A 19,567-nucleotide genomic window follows, 5' to 3' on the forward strand; every position below is an offset into this window, starting at 1 on the left:
AAAGGCTTTGTAGTTTCCATCGTTGATTTGACTATGTACATTGAGTTTTTGGTACTGATATGGTGGGATCAGGTTGCACGCTGCAATAGGTGTAATAGGGGTGGATTGATATAGTGGAATAAAGGTGAATATATTTATACGATGGGATCGGGTTGCACGCTGCAACATGTGTAATAAGGGTGAATTGATATGGTGGAATAAGTGTGAATATGTTTATACGATGGGATCAGGTTGCACACCGCAACAAGTGAAATAAAGGTGGATTGATATGGTGAAATAAGGGTGAATTATGATATTGATACTGATATATAGTGGGATCAGGTTGCGCGCCGCAACAAATCTGTATTATTTATTATTATTGATATTGTCACTGTGGAATAAGGGAGGATTAATTGTTGTCTGGTGGGATCATTGCGCGCTGCAACAACCTATATGCTTCCATTTTCTGAGTTATGTCGTTTCCCGGTATTATTGTTTGAACTGGTAAAGGTTGGTAATTCTGGACAACACTGGTTTATTTTCGAGGCCGTAGTTATCATTTTTGGTTGGCTGTTTAAAATCTGTTCGGTATTTATATTACACTGTCATTATTATATACTGCGCACATGTTATAGTGTAAGTGACCCGCCTTAGCCTCGTCACTACTTCGTCGAGGTTAGGCTCGACACTTACTAGTACATGGGGTTGGTTGTACTGATACTACACTCTGCACATTGTGCAGATTTTGGAGTTGGTCTCAGAAGCGGTTATTAGCGTGCTTGGATTGGACATTGTCGGAGACTTGAGGTACGGTTGTTAAGCGCCCGTAGCTCCTGGATTCTGCATCCTCTTTTCTTTTTAGCTGTATAAATTTGTACTCATTTCAAACCTTTATATGTATTACTTTAGAAGATCGTGCACTTGTGAGAGCAGGTTCAGGGAATTGTAGTAGACGTTTGATTGGTTTAATTTCCATAGTTTTACTTAGAACTTATATGTTATTTCAGTTCGTTATTAATGACATCAAGAAGCAAATTGTTCTAACATTGGCTTGCCTAGCAAGTAAAATTTTAGGCGCCATCATGGTCCCGACATTGGGAATTCCGGGTCATGACAAGTTGGTATCAAAGCACTAGGTTACATAGGTCTCACGGGTCACGAGCAAACGTAGTAGAGTTTGTAGGATCGGTACGGAGACGTCTGTACTTATCTTCCAGAGGCTATGGAGTTAGGAACAGTTTCACTTCTATTCTTCTCTGTCGTGCGATTTTTATTTTATCATTTCTGATTGAATCCTTCTATTCTGTTCTCTCGCAGATGGCAAGAACACGCACCGTATCTTCAACTGAGCAACAACCAGAGCCCTCAGCAGCAGCTCCTACGAGGGGAAGAGGCTGAGGCCGAGGTTGTGCCAGAGGCTGAGGTAGGGGTAGACCTCAGCCCCGAGCTCGAGCAGCAGCACCAACGGCGAAGCCTCAGGTAAAGTTTGATGAGGAGGCTCCAGCCCAAACCATCCCAGTAGGACCAGCTCAGGTTCTAGATGGGTTCATCGCCACCTAGTCTAAAAGATGCTTTGGTCCGTTTGGTGGGTCTGATGGTGAGTGTAGCCCTGATCGGCACATTTCTTGTAGCTCCAGCCGTCTCTCAGGCTAGAGGAGGATCAAAGACTCCCGCTACTCACACTCCGGAGCAGATTGCTCCACAATTTCAAACTCCAGCAGCCCATCCCGTTGGGGTAGTTCAGTCGGGTATTGCGGCATGAACCAGTGATGGATCAACTATGTCTTCTGAGGCTTTGTGGAGATTGGATAGGTTTACCAAGCTTTTCCTAGTTGAATTCAGCGGTGCATCTTCAGAGGATCCCTAGTACTATCTGGACAATTATCATGAGGTGTTACGGAACATGAGAATTGTGGAGACCAATTGGGTCAACTTTGCTGCATTTCATTAGTCAGGTTCCACCAAGAAATATTGGAGGGATTATGGGTTGAGCAGACTAGCTGGGTCACCTGCTCTCACTTAGGACCAGTTGTCTCAGTTATTTCTTGAAAAGTTCCTCCCTATCACTTAGAGAGAGGACTATCAGATGCAGTTCAAGCGTCTTTAGTAGGGCTCCTTGTATGTCACTCAGTACGAGACTCGATTTGTAGATTTGGCCTATCATGCTATTTTTATGCTGGGTGGTGCGCCATAGCAGAGTTCTCGTGCCATGATTATGGCACCAGTTTCATCACCGCCCGCTCATCAAGCTAGAGGTAGGGGTCAGGGAGGTAGAGGTAGAGGTCAGGCCGCTAGAGGTGGAGGTCAGGTCGTTAGAGGTGGAGGACAGACCTCTAGAGGTGGAGGCCAGGCCTCTAGAGGTGGAGGCCAGCTAGCAGGAGGCCGTCCTAGAGATATGGTTCAGAGTGGTGGGCCCCAGTTCTGATGCTATTCTTTTCTAGCTAAGCATGAAGCTAATTCATCTAACATGGTTATCACAAGTATAGTTTTAGTTTGTAGTAGAGATGCCTCAGTTCTATTTTATCCGGGTTCTACGTATTCCTACGTGTAATCCTACTTTGCTTCATATTTGGTTGTGCCTCGTGATTATTTAAGTGCCCCCGTGTATTTGTACACCCTTGTGGGAGATTTTATTATGGTAGATCGTGTCTATCGTTCATGTGTGGTTATCATTGGAGGTCTTGAGACTAGCGTAGATCTTTTACTTCTCGATATGGTTGATTTTGATGTCATTTTGGGTATGGATTAGATGTCACCTTATCATGCTATATTGGATTTTCACGCCAAGACAATGACCTTAGCCTTGCCGGGGTCGCCTCGATTAGAGTGGAGAGGGACTCCTAGCCATTCTACCAGCAGGGTTATCTCATACATGAAGGCTCGGTATATGGTCGAGAAGGGGTGTTTAGCTTATTTGGCTTATGTCCGCAATTCTAGTGTGGAGTTTTCTTCCATGGATTCAGTATCAGTCGTTCGTGAGTTTCCAAAGGTATTTCCTGTAGACCTACTGGGGATGCCACCCGATAGAGATATCGACTTCTGTATTGATTTAGCTCCCGGCACTCAACCCATTTCTATTCTGCCATACCGTGTGGCCCCGCCTGAGTTGAAAGAATTGAAGGAGAAGTTGCAAGATTTGCTTGATAAAGGCTTTAGTAGACTTAGTGTCTCACTCTGGGGTGCGCCCGTGTTATTTATGAAGAAGAAAGATATATCGATGAGGATGTGCATAGATTATCGGCAGTTGAACAAAGTCACCATCAAGAAAAAGTATCCATTGCCAAGGATTAACGACTTATTTGATCAACTTCAGGGTGCCAAGGTGTTTTGAAAGATTGATTTGAGGTCTGGCTACCATCAATTGAGGATTAAGGCATCTGATGTCCCTAAGACAACTTTTTGGACTCGGTATGGGCAATATGAGTTTCTAGTGATGTCATTTGGGCTGACAAATGCCCCAACAACATTCATGGATTTGATGAACCGGGTGTTCAAGCCCTATCGAGATCCCTTTGTGATTGTGTTTATTGATGATATCTTGATCTACTCCCCCAGCCGAGAGGAACATGAGCAACACCTTCAGATCGTTCTTCATACTCTGAGAGACAATTAGTTATATGCTGAGTTTTCAAAATGCGAGTTTTGGTTGAGCTCAACATCTTTCTTGGGGCACGTTGTATCGGTATAGGGCATTCATGTGGATCCTAAAAAGATTGAGGCAGTTCAGAACTGGCCTAGGCTCACATCAGCTACGAAGATCCGCAGTTTCTTGGGATTGGCAGGCTATTACCGTCAATTTGTGGAGGAGTTTTTATCTATAGCAGCTCCGTTGACCAGGTTGACCTAGAAGGGTGCCCCATTCAGATGGTCAGATGAGTGTGAGGCAAGCTTTCAGAAGCTCAAGACTTCTTTGACTACGACGCCAATGTTGGTTTTGCCCACAAGTTCAGGATCTTATATGGTATATTGTGATGCATCTCGTATTGGACTTGGTGCAGTATTGATGCAGAGTGGCAAGGTGATTGCATATGCGTCGCGGCAGCTAAAGGTTCATGAGAAAAATTACCCTGTTCATAACTTAGAGTTGACAACCATTGTTTATGCGCTAAAGATTTGGAGGCACTACCTTTATGGCGTGTCGTGTGAAGTGTTCATGGATCATTGGAGTTTGTAGTATTTGTTCAAGCAAAAGGAGCTCAATTTGAGGCAGATGAGGTGGTTAGAGCTATTGAAAGACTATGATATCATTATCTTGTATCATCCCGGGAAGGCCGATGTGGTGGTCGATGCTTTAAGGTGAGAGTCAGTGAGTATGGGCAGCCTTGCGTTCATTCTAGTTAGTGAGAGACCACTTGCATTAGATGTTCAGGGCTTAGCCAATAAGTTCGTGAGGTTGGATGTTTTTGAGCCCAGCCGTGTTCTAGCTCGTACGCTCGGTCTTCATTATTTGAGCGTATTAGGGAGAGGCAGTATGATGAACCTAATTTGCTTGTCCTTAGGGATACAGTGCGGCACGGTGATGCCAAGCAGGTTATGGTTGGAGATGATGGAGTTTTGAGGATGCATGGTCGTGTTTGTGTGCCTAATATGGATGGACTTTGTGAGTTGATTCTAGAGGAGGCCCACAGTTCCTAGTAATATATTCATTGCGGCAGCATTATTGGTAGAGGAGGACGAAGAAGGATATAGTTTCATATGTAGCTCGGTGTCTAAATTGTCAGCAAGTAAAGTACGAGCATCAGAGACCTGGTGGTTTGTTTTAGAAGATAGAGATTCCTGAGTGGAAGTGGGAGCGTATCACTATGGATTTCATTGTTGGACTCCCATGGACTCAGAGGAAGTTCGATGCAGTTTGGGTCCAACCCAAATCGATGGGCCGCGACGGGCACCCGGTGCCCTTTACTCAACCGAGTACCAACGCAACGTATCTTTCTTATTACATCAATATAGGTAAATGGGCTAGAAGGGCCGTGTGAGGTACAAGAATAAAACATAAGATAACACTCAACATAAAATGACCCAACCTGATATACTGACTTATACATATGATGTACGGGCCTATAAGGCCAAAATAATCACTCGTACACCGAACATAGGCCGACAAGGCCGTACAATCTTTCATATACATGACATATGTCTACAAGACTCTAACAGTACATAAATGTCATAAGGCCGGGACAGGGCCCCGACATACCAATCGATATATGTCTAAAACATAGTAACCAAATAAGCAACTCCGGAGCAAATGGAGCGCACCAACATCTTCCGCTGAGCTGATAGCATACTTGGAGGACTCTCAACCTGTCTATCGGGACCTATGGGCATGAAACGTAGCGTCCCTAGGCAAAAGGGACGTCAGTACAAATAATGTACCGAGTATGTAAGGAATGAAAATCAGTAAACAATAGACATGAGAGAAACATGGAGTAAAAGACTCAACATGTATATCTTTATAGTTCTATGAATCATTTACTATTATAATGTCATGCATATGTGCATAAATATCATACCATACATGGGTATATGCATTCATAACATCATCAAGCCTCCGAGGGCATCCCATCATATCATCTCGGTCACTGGGGGGAAATCATCAACTTATACAAGCTGATCAGGTGGTGGTGCATAAATAATGCCATAACCTTTTCCCATATCCCATATACATATAATATACATATATACGCGTATATAATGCCATATGGTCATGGGTCAATCTACATGTATAAATGAATGCAATGAATGAGAAGTATGCCAATAAAATCTTTCAGAGTGTCATAAGACCATTATGCCTTTCATTAATATCATGAAATAAACTTTATCAACTTACGTATTTTCTGAGACCCATGAATAGATGATAGAATAATATGACACATGAGGAAAGCATATCTAGTATTTCTATGAATAGATTCATTTATGTAAATAGTACATTTGCTCGTTTCGTTTGTGTCGTATAGATCATGCCAAATGAAAGAAGGGATAGACTTAACATACCTGAGCCGATTATCTTGACAATCCCTCTCACATACGTCAATTGCGACAAATATAACAACGGATTGAAGTAGGAAAAATTCCGTATGATATTCTTAAGAAAGATTGCATCGTACTCCGTTAGAATCGCAAAATTCCGTTGCTATAACATTACATAGTTTCGTATGAAAATTTCTTGGCAGATCCGTTACATTTGTAGATGAGATTAAGCATCTCAATTTTGTGCTTTAAAGAGGCTTTTATATTTGTGGGCGTGGGCCCCACTTAATAAGCTTACCTTTGACTACCAATATCTCTTAAAATGTGACATCTTGCAATTCAATTTAAGAGTCATTAAATTGAATAGTGGGCTACCACATTACAATCTTATCCACCAAATTGTCCAATTGATTTTGTTAATCTCCCACTAATCAATAATTAACCAATTGCCCATATAATTAAAAATTATCTCAAATTACTTAAAATATTACTCACCTTAAACACACTTTATACACCTTACTATAATGGTAATGTGGTACCTTATATGGTACTAGTCCATAAATACAGGGTATTATAGCTTGGACCGTATTTTGTTCCAAATTGCCAAATTTCAACGAAACTTATTTTCTTCGATTTGCTTACCCTTTCTCCTTCACGTGTTTGCCAAATTTACTCATCACGTGTTTAAAATAGCATAATGCTTATAATTTCAAAATAACTGCATTCCCAAACTCATGTCGATTAACTTACGACGAAATTTTAACATACGAAAATGCGGGATATAATAGGGTCATTTTGGATAGACCGACCAAGTCAGCGCATTTCATTCCTGTGGTAGTTACTTATTCTTCAGAGCGGTTGGCAGAGATTTATATCTGTGAGATCGTTCGTCTTCATGGTGTGCCCGTGTCTATCATTTCTGATCGAGGTACGTAGTTTAACTCACATTTTAGGAGGGCAGTGCAACATGAGTTGGGCACGCAGCTTGAGTTGAGCATAACATTTCATCCTCAGACGGATGGGCAGTTCGAGCGCACTATTCATATATTGGAGGATATACTCCATGCTTGTGTTATTGGCTTCGTAGGCTCTTGGGATCAGTTCTTGCCGCTTGCAAAGTTTGCCTACATTACTAATTATCAGTCGAGTGTCCAGATGGCTCCATACGAGGAATTATATGGTAGACAATGTCGATCGCCTATTGGATGGTTTGAGCCAGGGGAGGATCGATTATTGAGTACAGATTTGGTACAAGATGCCTTTGATAAGGTTAAGATCATTCAGGATAGACTTCGCACGGCTTAGTCCAGGGAAAAGAGTTATGCCGACAATAAGGTCTGTGATGTTGAATTCATGATAGAGGAGAGAGTGTTGCTCCGTGTGTCACCCATGAAGGGTGTAATGTGGTTTGGAAAGAAGGGCAAGTTAAGCCCTAGGTACATCGGGCCTTTTGAGATTCTTGAGCGAGTGGGAGATGTGGCTTATAGACTTGCGTTGCCACCTAGTTTATCAGCGGTATATCCAGTGTTCTATGTGTCCATGCTTTGGAAGTATCACGGCGATCCATCCCACGTGTTAGACTTCAACAGTGTCCAGTTGGACAAGGATTTGACCTACGAAGAGGAGCTGATAGCTATTCTAGACCGGCAGGTTCGTTAGTTGAGATTGAAGAGTTATCCTTCAGTTTGAGTGCAGTGGAGAGGTCAGCCTATTGAGGAAGCTACCTGAGAGTCCGAGTCCGATATGCAGAGTAGATATCCCCACCTTTTCACCAGCTCAGGTACTTTTCTATGTCCGCTCGGGGACGAGCGGTTGTTTTAGAGCTGAAGAATGTGATGACCCAAACGGTCATCTTATTTTTACCCTCCTCAATTTGCGTGCGTAGTTCGGGCATGTTTCCAGGAAGCTTTTATGTTGAAAGATGATAAAAATAATAATTTTTGCCTTAAAAGTTAATTTTTGTTAACTTCGGTCAATATTTTGAGTAAATGGACCCAAACATATGTTTTGACAGTCCTGGTGGGTCCATAAGGAAATATGGGACCTGGGCGTATGTCTGTAATCGAATTCTGAGGTCCCTAGCTCGAGTTATGAATTTTTGTTGAAAATTAAAAATCTAAAAAACTAATGGTTTTAAAGAATTTATTGATGTTTGGCGTTGTTGATACCGGGTCCGTATTTTGGTTCTGGGGCCCGATACAGGTCCAATATAATATTATAACTTGTCTATGAAATTTGGTGAGAAATGGAGTTAGTTTGACGTGATTCGGACGTCCGGTTAAGAAATTAGGAGTTTCAAAGTTTTCTTGAAAATCTTATTTGATTTGGTGCTAAATTCGTAGTTCTAGGTGTTATTTTGGTGATTTGATCACGCGAGCAAGTTCGTATGATGTTTTAAGACTTGTGTGCATGTTTGGTTTGGAGCCCCTAGGGCTCGGGTGAGTTTCAGATAGGCTACAGAGTGAAAATAGGACTTAGAACACTGCTGGTGCATCAGATTTTTGTTGCAGGCCTCAGACCTCACAAATGCGAGGTCAATCATCACATTTGCGATCTTTGAAGAGTTCGCATTTGCGAGCTTGACATCTCAAATGCGAAGAGAAGCTGGGCCACCTTATGTTCGCATTTGCGATGGGGACAAGGGGAAGCAGTCTTCGCATTTGCGTTATTGGATCGCATTTGCGAGCATTTCTTCGCTTTTGTGAAGGAAGCAGAAGTGTGGGGGACCTCGCAAATGAGATGGATTTCTCACATTTGTGGGCTTCGCATTTGCGAAGCCCAGGTTACAAATGCGACATCTGCAGCTAATGAAAAGAGACTTAGACGAGTTTTTTCTCCCATTCTTCAAATTTTCAAAACCTAAAACACATGAGATGATTTTTCAAAGAGCTTTTCTTCCCCAAATCATAGGTAAGTGATTCTAAACTAGTTTCTTTCAATCTTTCACTTTATTTTACAAGATTTCAATCTAGAATCTAGGTTTTCATGGTGTAATTGGGGATTTTTGGGTAGAAACTAGAGATTTTGAAATTTGGAGATTTAGACTTCAAATTGAGGTCGGATTCCAAAACCAATTATATATCTGAGCTCGGGGGTGAATGGGTAATCAGGTTTTGGTCCGAATTTCGGGTTTGGACCAATCGGGCCTGGGTGTTAAATTTTGTTGACTTTTTCAATAATGACCTAAATCGAATTTTTGTTATCGTGGGTAATTTCTAAGGCTTATTTTGAATTGTTTGGTTGGTAATTTGCTAGATATTTTTGGTTCGGAGGCTAGTTTGAGTGGTCCTTGGAGCAAGGTAAGTATTGTGTCTAACTTTGACTTGAGGGATAGGAACCCTCGGACTATTTGCTATGTGATTCTCATGTGAGCGGCGTATATGTGAGGTGATGAGTTCTTATATGCTGCCAAATTATTTGTTTTCCCTGATTTACCATTTTCCTTAATTTTTTCCCTTCATGTCTTAACTGTTGTATGCTCTATATGCTTTTCATGCTTAATTACTACATGTTAATCAATATCTTCTCCCATTAATGATGGTAGCTCTTTTCATAATTTCACGAATCCTTGTTATTTGCTTAACTCGACTTCTTTTCACCTTATAATTGTTAATTGGTGGATTGGTCTCGCTGTGTAGTACTATTTGTGTAGAGTCTATATTGAACAAAATTTCCCTTTTGGTTTAATTTGGTATTTATTGATCGTAAAGGCTTTGTAGTTTCCACTGTTGATTTGACTGTGTACATTGAGTGTTTGGTATTGATATGGTGGGATCAGGTTACACGCCGCAACAAGTGTAATAAGCGTGGATTGATATGGTAGAATAAAGGTGCATATGTTTATACGGTGGGATCGGGTTGCACGCTGCAATATGTGTAATAAGGGTGGATTGATATGGTAGAATAAGTGTGAATATGCTTATACGGTTGGATCGGGTTGCACACCGCAACAAGTGAAATAAAGGTGGATTGATATGGTGAAATAAAGATAAATTATTATATTGATATTGATATATAGTGGGATCGGGTTGCGCGCTGCAATAAATCTATATTATTTATTATTATTGATATTGTTACGGTGGAATAAGGGACGATTATATGTTGTACGGTGGGATCGGGTTGCGTGCCGCAACAACCTATATGTTTCTATTTTCTGAGCTGCATCGTTTCTCGGTATTATTTTTTGAACTGGTAAATGTTTATAATTATGGACGACACTGGTTTATTTTCGAGGCTGTAGTTATCATTTTCAGTTAGTTGTTTAAATTCTGTTCAGTATTTCCATTACTTTATCATTATTATATACTGCGTACAAGTTATAATGTTGGTGACCCGCCTTAACCTCGTCACTACTTCGTCGAGGTTAGGCTTGGCACTTACCAGTACATGGGGTCGATTGTACTGATACTACACTCTGCACATTGTGCAGATTTTGGAGTCGGTCCTTGCAACGTGTTATTAGCGTGCTCGGATTGGACATTGTCGGAGACTTGAGGTACGACTGTTCAGCGTCCGTAGCTCATGGAGTCCCCATTCTCTTTTCTTTTTAGCTGTATAACTTCATTCATACAGCTTTGTACTCATTTCAAACCTTTATATGTATTACTTTAGAAGCTCGTGCACTTGTAACACCAGGTTCAGGGAATTGTAATAGACATTTGGCTGGTTTAATTTCTGCATTTTTACTTAGAACATATATGTTATTTCAGTTCGTTATTAATGGCATCATTTAAACGATTAAATGAAGAAAATTGTTCTAACGTTGGCTTGCCTAGAAAGTAAAATGTTAGGCGCCATCACGGTCCTGACGGTGGGAATTCCGGGTCGTGACAGGTCAACTCCCAAAATCTGACAATATCTACTGTAGAAACCAATTCTGCTCGCATCTGTGCATTTGAACCTTTATTACATTCAAGTCCAAATTGATGATGTTGGTGATTACACCAAAGCTGGGGGACACGACGTGGTGCAAAATCAACTGTAGATGGAGTCCATCTTCCTGTTATGGCATTCAATAATTGAGTCACGGAATGCAATCAATAATTCTTACACAGAGTCTCATGTGTTTGAGAGAGAAAAGAAGAAGAAGAGAAAAAGAAGAGGAGGAAGAAAGGAGCACATAGGCCGCATGAGAAGAAGAGGAGGCAACAGACATGACCGAAGTTGTCAAAATTAGGATATATATTAAATAATTTTAAAAATATGGGTATAGATTAAATGGAGGTGACCAAATAGGACTCCCCGTGTAATTTTTACTTTTTTATCAGCACCTTGGTTTTTGACTACCCAACCTGGTAACAAGCTTTTCTCAAATGACTTGTGTTGTTGAAGAGTAACGTCTAGGAAAGAGAAAAAAATAATTCTGCCTTTTAGAATAATGAATTATATCCGTTGGATTTTATTAAGCTGAGTTGGCATGATCCCAAGCCATCATTGAACAATACTGGAGCAAAATGTACTGGAACAGATCATAACCCAATGTTGAGATAGAAAAGAGATGATGTTTGCGTGAGATTATTATATGGGGATACCACTCTGATCCTTTTCATTTATAATTGGCAGAATAACCTAAATGGCACTTATACTTGTGCCACTTTATCATCCCGGTCTTTCTACTTAATTTGTTTTTATCCAAACTTTTTTACTTTATCAAAACTTATATTTTAAATCCCTCTGACCGTTGACCGATCATATGTGGTAACATTATGGCTGAGTTGGACAACAAACGTGTAATTCACGCGTATACCGAGCGTAAACATAAAAAATTGGCCTAAGAAATGATTGAACTAAGAAGAAAAAAATAATAAAATGAAAAAAATAGTAAAATTTAAAGAAAGTAAACTAACCCTTTTCCCGTTCTTCCCCAAAATTCATCTCCATTTCTATTTCTTTTTCTCTTTCTTCCCCTTCCCATTCTTCCCCCCCTCCTTCCCTCACCCCCACCCCCAACCTACACCTTCCCCCAAAACATATCTTCCATTCCGAAAATAATGTCAAAAACCCAATCCTCTGTATAGTAGACCTTTAAATCAGTAAACAAGAACCTTCAAATCAGTAAAAAATCAAAATCTCATCTCCTAAATCAAGCCACCAGAAAATCCATCATGTTTTAAAACCCCAAATCTGAAACTTTATTTTTGACAAAAAAAATCCGTCTATTACTGCATATATTCTTGATTTTGAGGCTAACGGAAGAGACAAGGGAGAGGAGAAAGGGATAGACAGAAAAGAAAATTGGAGAGGCGGAAGAAGAGATAGGTTGATTGGAGGGGTGGGGGGGTGAAAAAGAGGAAAAAATTGGGAAGGGGAAAGAACTCGGTGGGGTGAAATTCTTTGTGTAAGAATACTTTTATATTTATTTCTCTTTTAGTAATCACCAGATGTTAATGGTATTATCCAGTGGCTGGAGGAATTTTCCGGCAATGGCAGTATTGAAGTTGTTGGCGATAAGGAGAAGAGATGGTGGAGTAGGGAAAAAATGAAGATAAAGTCAATAGTTTATTTTCCTACGTGGCACTAGTAATGACGTGACATCCTACGTGTAGGGGATTGTATTACACGCACTGACAGCCTCCTGTCATAAGCGTTTATTATACACGGTTTGAGCGAGTGCAAGTGTTCCATTGGCAAAATGCTAAGTTTGGGGACCGCGATGACAAAGTGACACAAGTATAAGTGTCATTAAGGCTATTCTACCTTTATAATTCAAGTTTTTGACCGACTCATAAAAAAGAACATTAATAGAACAATCAGAATGGTATTTGATTGGATTACTGTTATCCTCGAAACCTCTTACTTAAATGAGCAACTAATGGATTTTTTTTTGCAGTAGTAGAGGTGAATATGAGCTGAATCCGGAATTAAAATGTAATTTTTTTTACTCAAAATATGCAAATAAGTGTTAAAAATAAGTTACCAAACTATATATAACGCTACAAATAGTGGCGCTATACAGTAACATTAACTACACCGTTACTGTATAGTGCCACTATTTGTGGCGCTATACTGACACACCTTACATAGCGCCATTAATAGTGGCGCTATACCCCTTATTACCATCACACATAGCGCCATCAATAGTGGCGCTATACCCCTTAATACAAATCCTCTGTCTTCTTCTTCTTCGTTCCATCTCCTTCATTTCTCATTCCTTACTCCCTTCTGGTCCCCCCCCACCGATTCTGCCCAAATTTAAAAAAAAAAATTTGGGTCCCCCCGTCACATAAAAGTTGAATATTAGTGGTCCCACTGTCGAGTAGAGCTTCGTGTTATTGTGGATTCACTCTTCCGGAGTCAAAATTTCGATTTATTTACATTCCGAAAATTCTAAATCGAGGTATTTCGATTTATTTTAAGTTGAAACTTTTATAACAATGCATATTACTTGATTTGTATGTGTTCTATTTCGATTTGTGTTTATTTTTTCCGAAACTAGCATGTTAAATTTTATCCGGATTTAATTTTAGTGTTGTATAAAAATATGTAAATTAGTCTAAAAAATGTGTTTGTTAATATCCTCATGTATATTTATGTGTTTTTATGCCGTTTAGTTTAGATTATTTTTTAGCGTAGTAAAATGTAGACCTTTTTAGCGTAGTAAAACGTAGACCCTTTTAGCGTAGTAAAATGTAGAGCCTTGTAGCGTAGTATTGTGTAGTAATTGTTTAATTATCTTATATTCTAGCACGAAACCCATAATTATATATATATATATATATATATATATATATATATATATATATATAATTCTTACAATTAATTTATTAAAAAATATGAATAAAAATTATAAAAAAAACATAAAATTATTAATGATAGTTTGGTACTACTGGGCCTCAGAAAATCTAGCACGAAACCCATAATTATAATATATATATATATATATATATATAATTATATATATATATATATATATATATATATATATATATATATATATATATATTATTTTTACAATTTAGTTATTAAATAAATATGAATAAAAATTATTAAAAAAACATAAAATTATTAATGATAGTTTGGTACCACTGAGCTTCAGAAAATCTAGCACGAAACCCATAATTATAAAAATTATATATATATATATATATATATATATATATATATATATATATATATATATATATAATTTTTACAATTAAGTTATTAAAAATATGAATAAAAATTATTAAAAAAACATAAAATTATTAATGATAGTTTGGTACCACTGGGCCTCAGAAAATCTAGCACGAAACCCATAAGTATATATATAATTTTTACAATTAAGTTGTTAAAAAATATGAATTTAAATTATAAAAAAACACATAAATTTTAATGATAGTTATTAAAAATTATGAATTTGCAGTTGACGACATGAATGCACCTATACATCCCGTCCCTCGGACGTCGGAGCTACTACCCCTACAGCCCCAGCATAGATCCGAGCATATATGGGGGGAGAGTTGCTTACGCAGACTTTTCGGGGCAGGATAGTGGATTTATTGTAGGAGTTTTTGACTCCTCCCCGCATTCTACATCCTCGTGTGGTCCATCACCTGGAGGAGATGGGATTATATAGGATCATTAGCATTGGCCGGATACAGCTCGACTATGCTTTGATCACGGCATTGATTGAGCGGTGGTTGACCGGAGACGCACACTTTCCATCTACCCATCGGCGAAGCCACCATCACACTCCAGGACGTCGAGATTTTATATGGCCTGTCCACCGATGGCTTGCCAGTTTTACTGCCTGGGAATATGAGATATTTTAATCGGGCTTCATATATGGATATGCTGCACAGGCTCACGGGCTTCAGGTCCGAGGACCCAGATGTAGCAATTGGGAGCAGTCGTATGCAGTTGGTCCCCATTAGAGACCACTTGGTGCAGATCCACGATACTATCACCGACGACTCAGCGGAGGTGGATGTGGAGCAATATACGAGGCTGTTGTTGCTCCTTCTATTTGGGGGGGTCTTGTTCCCGAACACTTCGGGGAACCTAGTGAGCCTCCGTTTTCTGCATCATATTGCGGACTTCGATGATACAGTCAGCTACAGCTGGGGTGGTGCTGTCCTATCTTTTTTGTACAGGCAGATGTGCCGGGCATCCATGGGCACACAGAGAGACATTTCTGGCTTTCTGCCACTTCTACAGGTGACAACTTATTCAAATAATTTGTCGTTTAGTTACAATTCTATCTAGTTATTGTTAATCTTTACGTCAACTTTGTGTTTTAGGTTTGGGTGTGGGAGCGATTTTTGCAGCTTCGACCACCTCTACCACAACTATCGGCTAATGTACATATTCCTGATCTCCCTCTAGCTTGTAGGTGGGTATTGCGTCGTAGACTTGCACGAGAGTATCATGGCCATCATAATCTCCCCTTCTGTAGGGATGTGTTGGATTTTCTGGAGGATGCACAGGTGAATATCTAACTAAACTTACCAATTATTGTTTAACTAGGTGTTGCGCATACTAACGGTTTGTGTTATTATTTGATAGTTCATCTGGACGTCGTACAACGAAGAGCTGATAGGTACCCTGCCAGTGTATTGCACGCACGGCCGCCATATTTGGAGGGCTTCGGTCCCTCTCACGTGCCTCGATATTGTTGAGCATCATGCCTCAGAGCGAGTATTTCGTCAGTTTGGATTTCCGCAGTCTATACCGACTCGGCCTGCATGGGATCCTTTACATTATGAGAGGGATGATCAGATGAGAGTGGACGACACATTTATTGATTGGCTGACAGCGCAGTTGGGTATTTGGGACAGCCGAGGGGACTTGACCCCAGCTCCGCAACACTTTCCTATCAAAGTTTATATGGCATGGTACCGCACTGTTTCCCGACTTTTTATCGGGAACCCAGTTCATCAGGTAGATGGTCGGTACGTCTCATACGCCGGGAGACATGAGGCTCTGGTATGTTTTCTGTTATTATCAATTACATTAATAGTAATTTCTAGTAAAATACATAGTTTATATTAAAAACTTTTGTGCAGGCGATTGGATTGCATACCGTATATCGTATGGGGCAGCAGATGCAGAGTTATGTCCACGATCCTGTGATCATGCAGGACTATAGTCGTCGCTTAATGGATGTGGCTGCCCAGACACTGCAGCGAGGCCGATCGGATCAGCGTTTGGCACACCAGCCAGATTATGTTGACCCAGCCACGTACCAGCGAGGTCGTGGTATGCCACGGGGTGGTGGCCGATGAGCTGCTGCTGCTCCACGACGACCTGCTGCTGATGATGTTGCTGCTGATATGGGAGGTGGCATGCATGAGACCGACATGCCGTCTTACAACCTTGGCATTTATGACACTCCAGGGACGTCGCAGGTGACACCATCGGGTCAATTCTTGATCACGGGCTCGGATTTTCAAGGAGTGGAGTTGGGTAGATATTTCCCTGGCCCGTCTACCACTGATGAGTCTCGACCGATCCGAGATTTTGATAGTGGGCACCGGCTGAGTTATGGCAGCTCATCACATGCGCAGGTATGAGTTTATTAGTATTAAATTTTATTACTGTTTTTACTATAACTTATTTATTTTCTTTAACTTTATTAATTTACTTTTTTAGGCTTCATGCGATGCTGCGACAGATGACTACATTCAGGATCCAGACACGATTATGGTAAGACAATATAAATTTTTGTGAATTGTTATGTAGTTTTCTATACTAAGTTTGATATTATTATGTAGCCTTCTACTGGACCTGACAGCACCACCGATACATGTCATCCTGTGCCGCATCCGGCCATAAGGAGACGACTTGATGATGATGATCCTGATAGCGTACCCGGGCGGCAGGGGATGTGCCTCAGGCCAACGGCTACTTTGAGACACGCCAGATGTGGGACACATTGATTCAGTCTTCCATTTTTATGTTTTTTTGGTGTAAATAATATTTTTGTATACATTAACAATAATATTTAATCGAATATGACAGTTACTTTTTTTTAGTTCTCATTTTGTTTTATAGTATTTGGTATAGTAACACAACAAACAAGGAAAACATTACTACAACACAAACACAAACATAACAGGCCAACATAATAAAAATACATGACATATGAAAATGACACTAAACACATACACGCCAATGCTCCATCCTCAGTTGTCATTTATTCCTCGCTTCAACCACTTAAATCGTTCTTCTATTTGTTCTTTTTCTTCTTCTAACTCTTTCACTCTCGCCTTCACCTCCGCAAGTTCCCGTTTATATTTTTCGTTGCGTTCCTTGTGTGCTTCACAATTCCATTTTGCTCTCCATTTTTTATCTTCCACCTCCTTCAGTTTCTCCCTCATTTCTGTAATAATTCTATCTCCCTCCTTTTGTATTCTATGCTGGTATAACCACATATTATGAAATTCCTGTAATCTATCCCTGTAGCTTTCCTGATAACATGGTTCCTCAGCCCATTCATCAAATTCACAAGTAGGTTCGTCGGGTTGCTTGTACAACGTGTTCATACAGCACCAATAGCGGCGTCCAGCGTTAGCACCTTCCCACCCACAATCCATCATGCATGGTTTTCCACATAAGCAAATTGGTGGACGACCAGGTTGAGCCATTTGTGAAATATTTGCTTATAATAAAAACCTTACTTACTTTTAATGAAATATTTCTTGGGGGAAATTTTTAGCACACAAAATAACTACAATGACCCCATTATTTATAGGCGAAACAACACACATATAGCGTCATATCTAATGGCACCATATCATAATGTTGACAAGACGACTTTATGTCAGCTGGTCAGCTTTTTCAGCTCGACAAGACAAGATACACATAGCGCCATATATAATGGCGCTATATTTTGTGTATTAAATATCGTGATAGCGACAAGACAACACACATGATAAATATACCGATAATTATATTAAATTATTATTTAAATAGGTAAAAAGGGAAAGTACAAATCATAATTAACAAACAAGAAAATATTATTTCATAAATACTTAAATCGTATACATAACAACTAATTATTACAACATGAACTCATGGGTAGTTAGGTACAATAGAAGAACACCGACCCTGAGCTTGATTATTGTTGCCACCCAAAGGACATTTTCTACGGTCGTGGCCTGTTTGCGAGCATATACCACATTTGCGCGCATATACGATATCACTAACATCCATTTGGTTCCGTATACGCGTTCTCTTCTACACCTGTCTTTTACGCAAATAGGACTTGTTACACACCATTTTAAATGGTTCTGGGGGCCAGTAATGCTCAGAACCCACTGGTTGCAACTGACCACTATATGTGTTTAGGTATTTGGAAACACTATATTGTTGATCAATATAGTTGGTCTCCGCATAACCAACACGTTGAAAACACTTGATGGCATGTGAACAAGGCATGTGGTAGATTGACCATTTCCCATATGAGCATAACCTTGTGGATTCATTTACAGTATGTACATTATTACCCCGATTATTATGGATAGCGGTGCGAACTTCAAAAATACCTCGTTCGTTATCATATTGCAAAAAGGAATGTCAATGTGCTCGCCGTCTGTATTTCTCTAATCTCTTCATAGGCACTGGCATAAATTCAACACCCTTTTCCATCAATTCCGTTGCAGCTGCAGACCGTTGTACAAACCTCTCCGCCATCTGCTTAAACGACATACGCACCATGGCTGTGACGGACAATCCTCTTGCCGACTTTAATAACCCGTTGAAGGATTCTGACACATTTTATAGTAAGAATTCCCCAGCGTCTGCCACTATCTGCATGCAACGTCCACTTTTCAGGATCATGTCGCATTAACCAACGATATGCTGCCTCGTCTTCTTGCCTGATAGAATCCATATGCCTCCGGAATTTATGTTGTTGGTGGTCTGTTGCTGCCATCCACATCAAATCATGTAGATCTTTTTTGGGATGTGCCTTCTTGAAATTGGCCTTAAAGTGCCTCACACAGTAACAGTGGTATGCATAAGGTTCTTGCCAGGCAGGAAGGTTCTCCACAGAACTTAATATACCCCCATGCCGATCAGATATTAGACAAATACCTGAACGATGTTTGACAACGTGCTCTTTCAAGTGGTTCAAAAACATTGTCCACGTCTCTGTGCTTTCATTTGCACAAATAGCAAAGGCTAGAGGAAATATTTGTCCATTAGCATCCACTGCCATGGCTATCAATAGCTTGATATCGTACTTTCCATAGACATGAGTTCCGTCTATGGATATTACGGGCCAGCAATACGGAAAACCATCAATTGCTGGCTTAAACGCCCAGAACACGTAATTGAATATATATTCTGGTTTACCCGGACTCCGCTCAAGCTTCCATTCAATAACTGTTCTGGGGTTAAAGTGCTGCAGTGCAACCATGTACCTAGGTAGATCTGCAAATGACTTATCCCAGTTACCATAGACTATTTCAAACGCTCTTTTGCGCCCAAGATATGCCTTTCTTTTAGTAATTGTGTGGCCATATTCCTGGTGGACTGCTGTAATGCACTCTTTGATTTTATACCTTATGGACGCTTCGATGTGCGGAATAAGTACAAGAGATATCAAGTCAATATCCAAGTTGAAGTGATTCCCGTTGAAAGTGTCCATTTCGCATGTGTGGGTGGGAATGTATTTACCCACTTTCCACATACCTGTTTT

This window comes from Nicotiana tabacum, chromosome 16 (assembly GCF_000715075.1).
Source record: "Nicotiana tabacum cultivar K326 chromosome 16, ASM71507v2, whole genome shotgun sequence".
NCBI lineage: Eukaryota > Viridiplantae > Streptophyta > Magnoliopsida > Solanales > Solanaceae > Nicotiana > Nicotiana tabacum.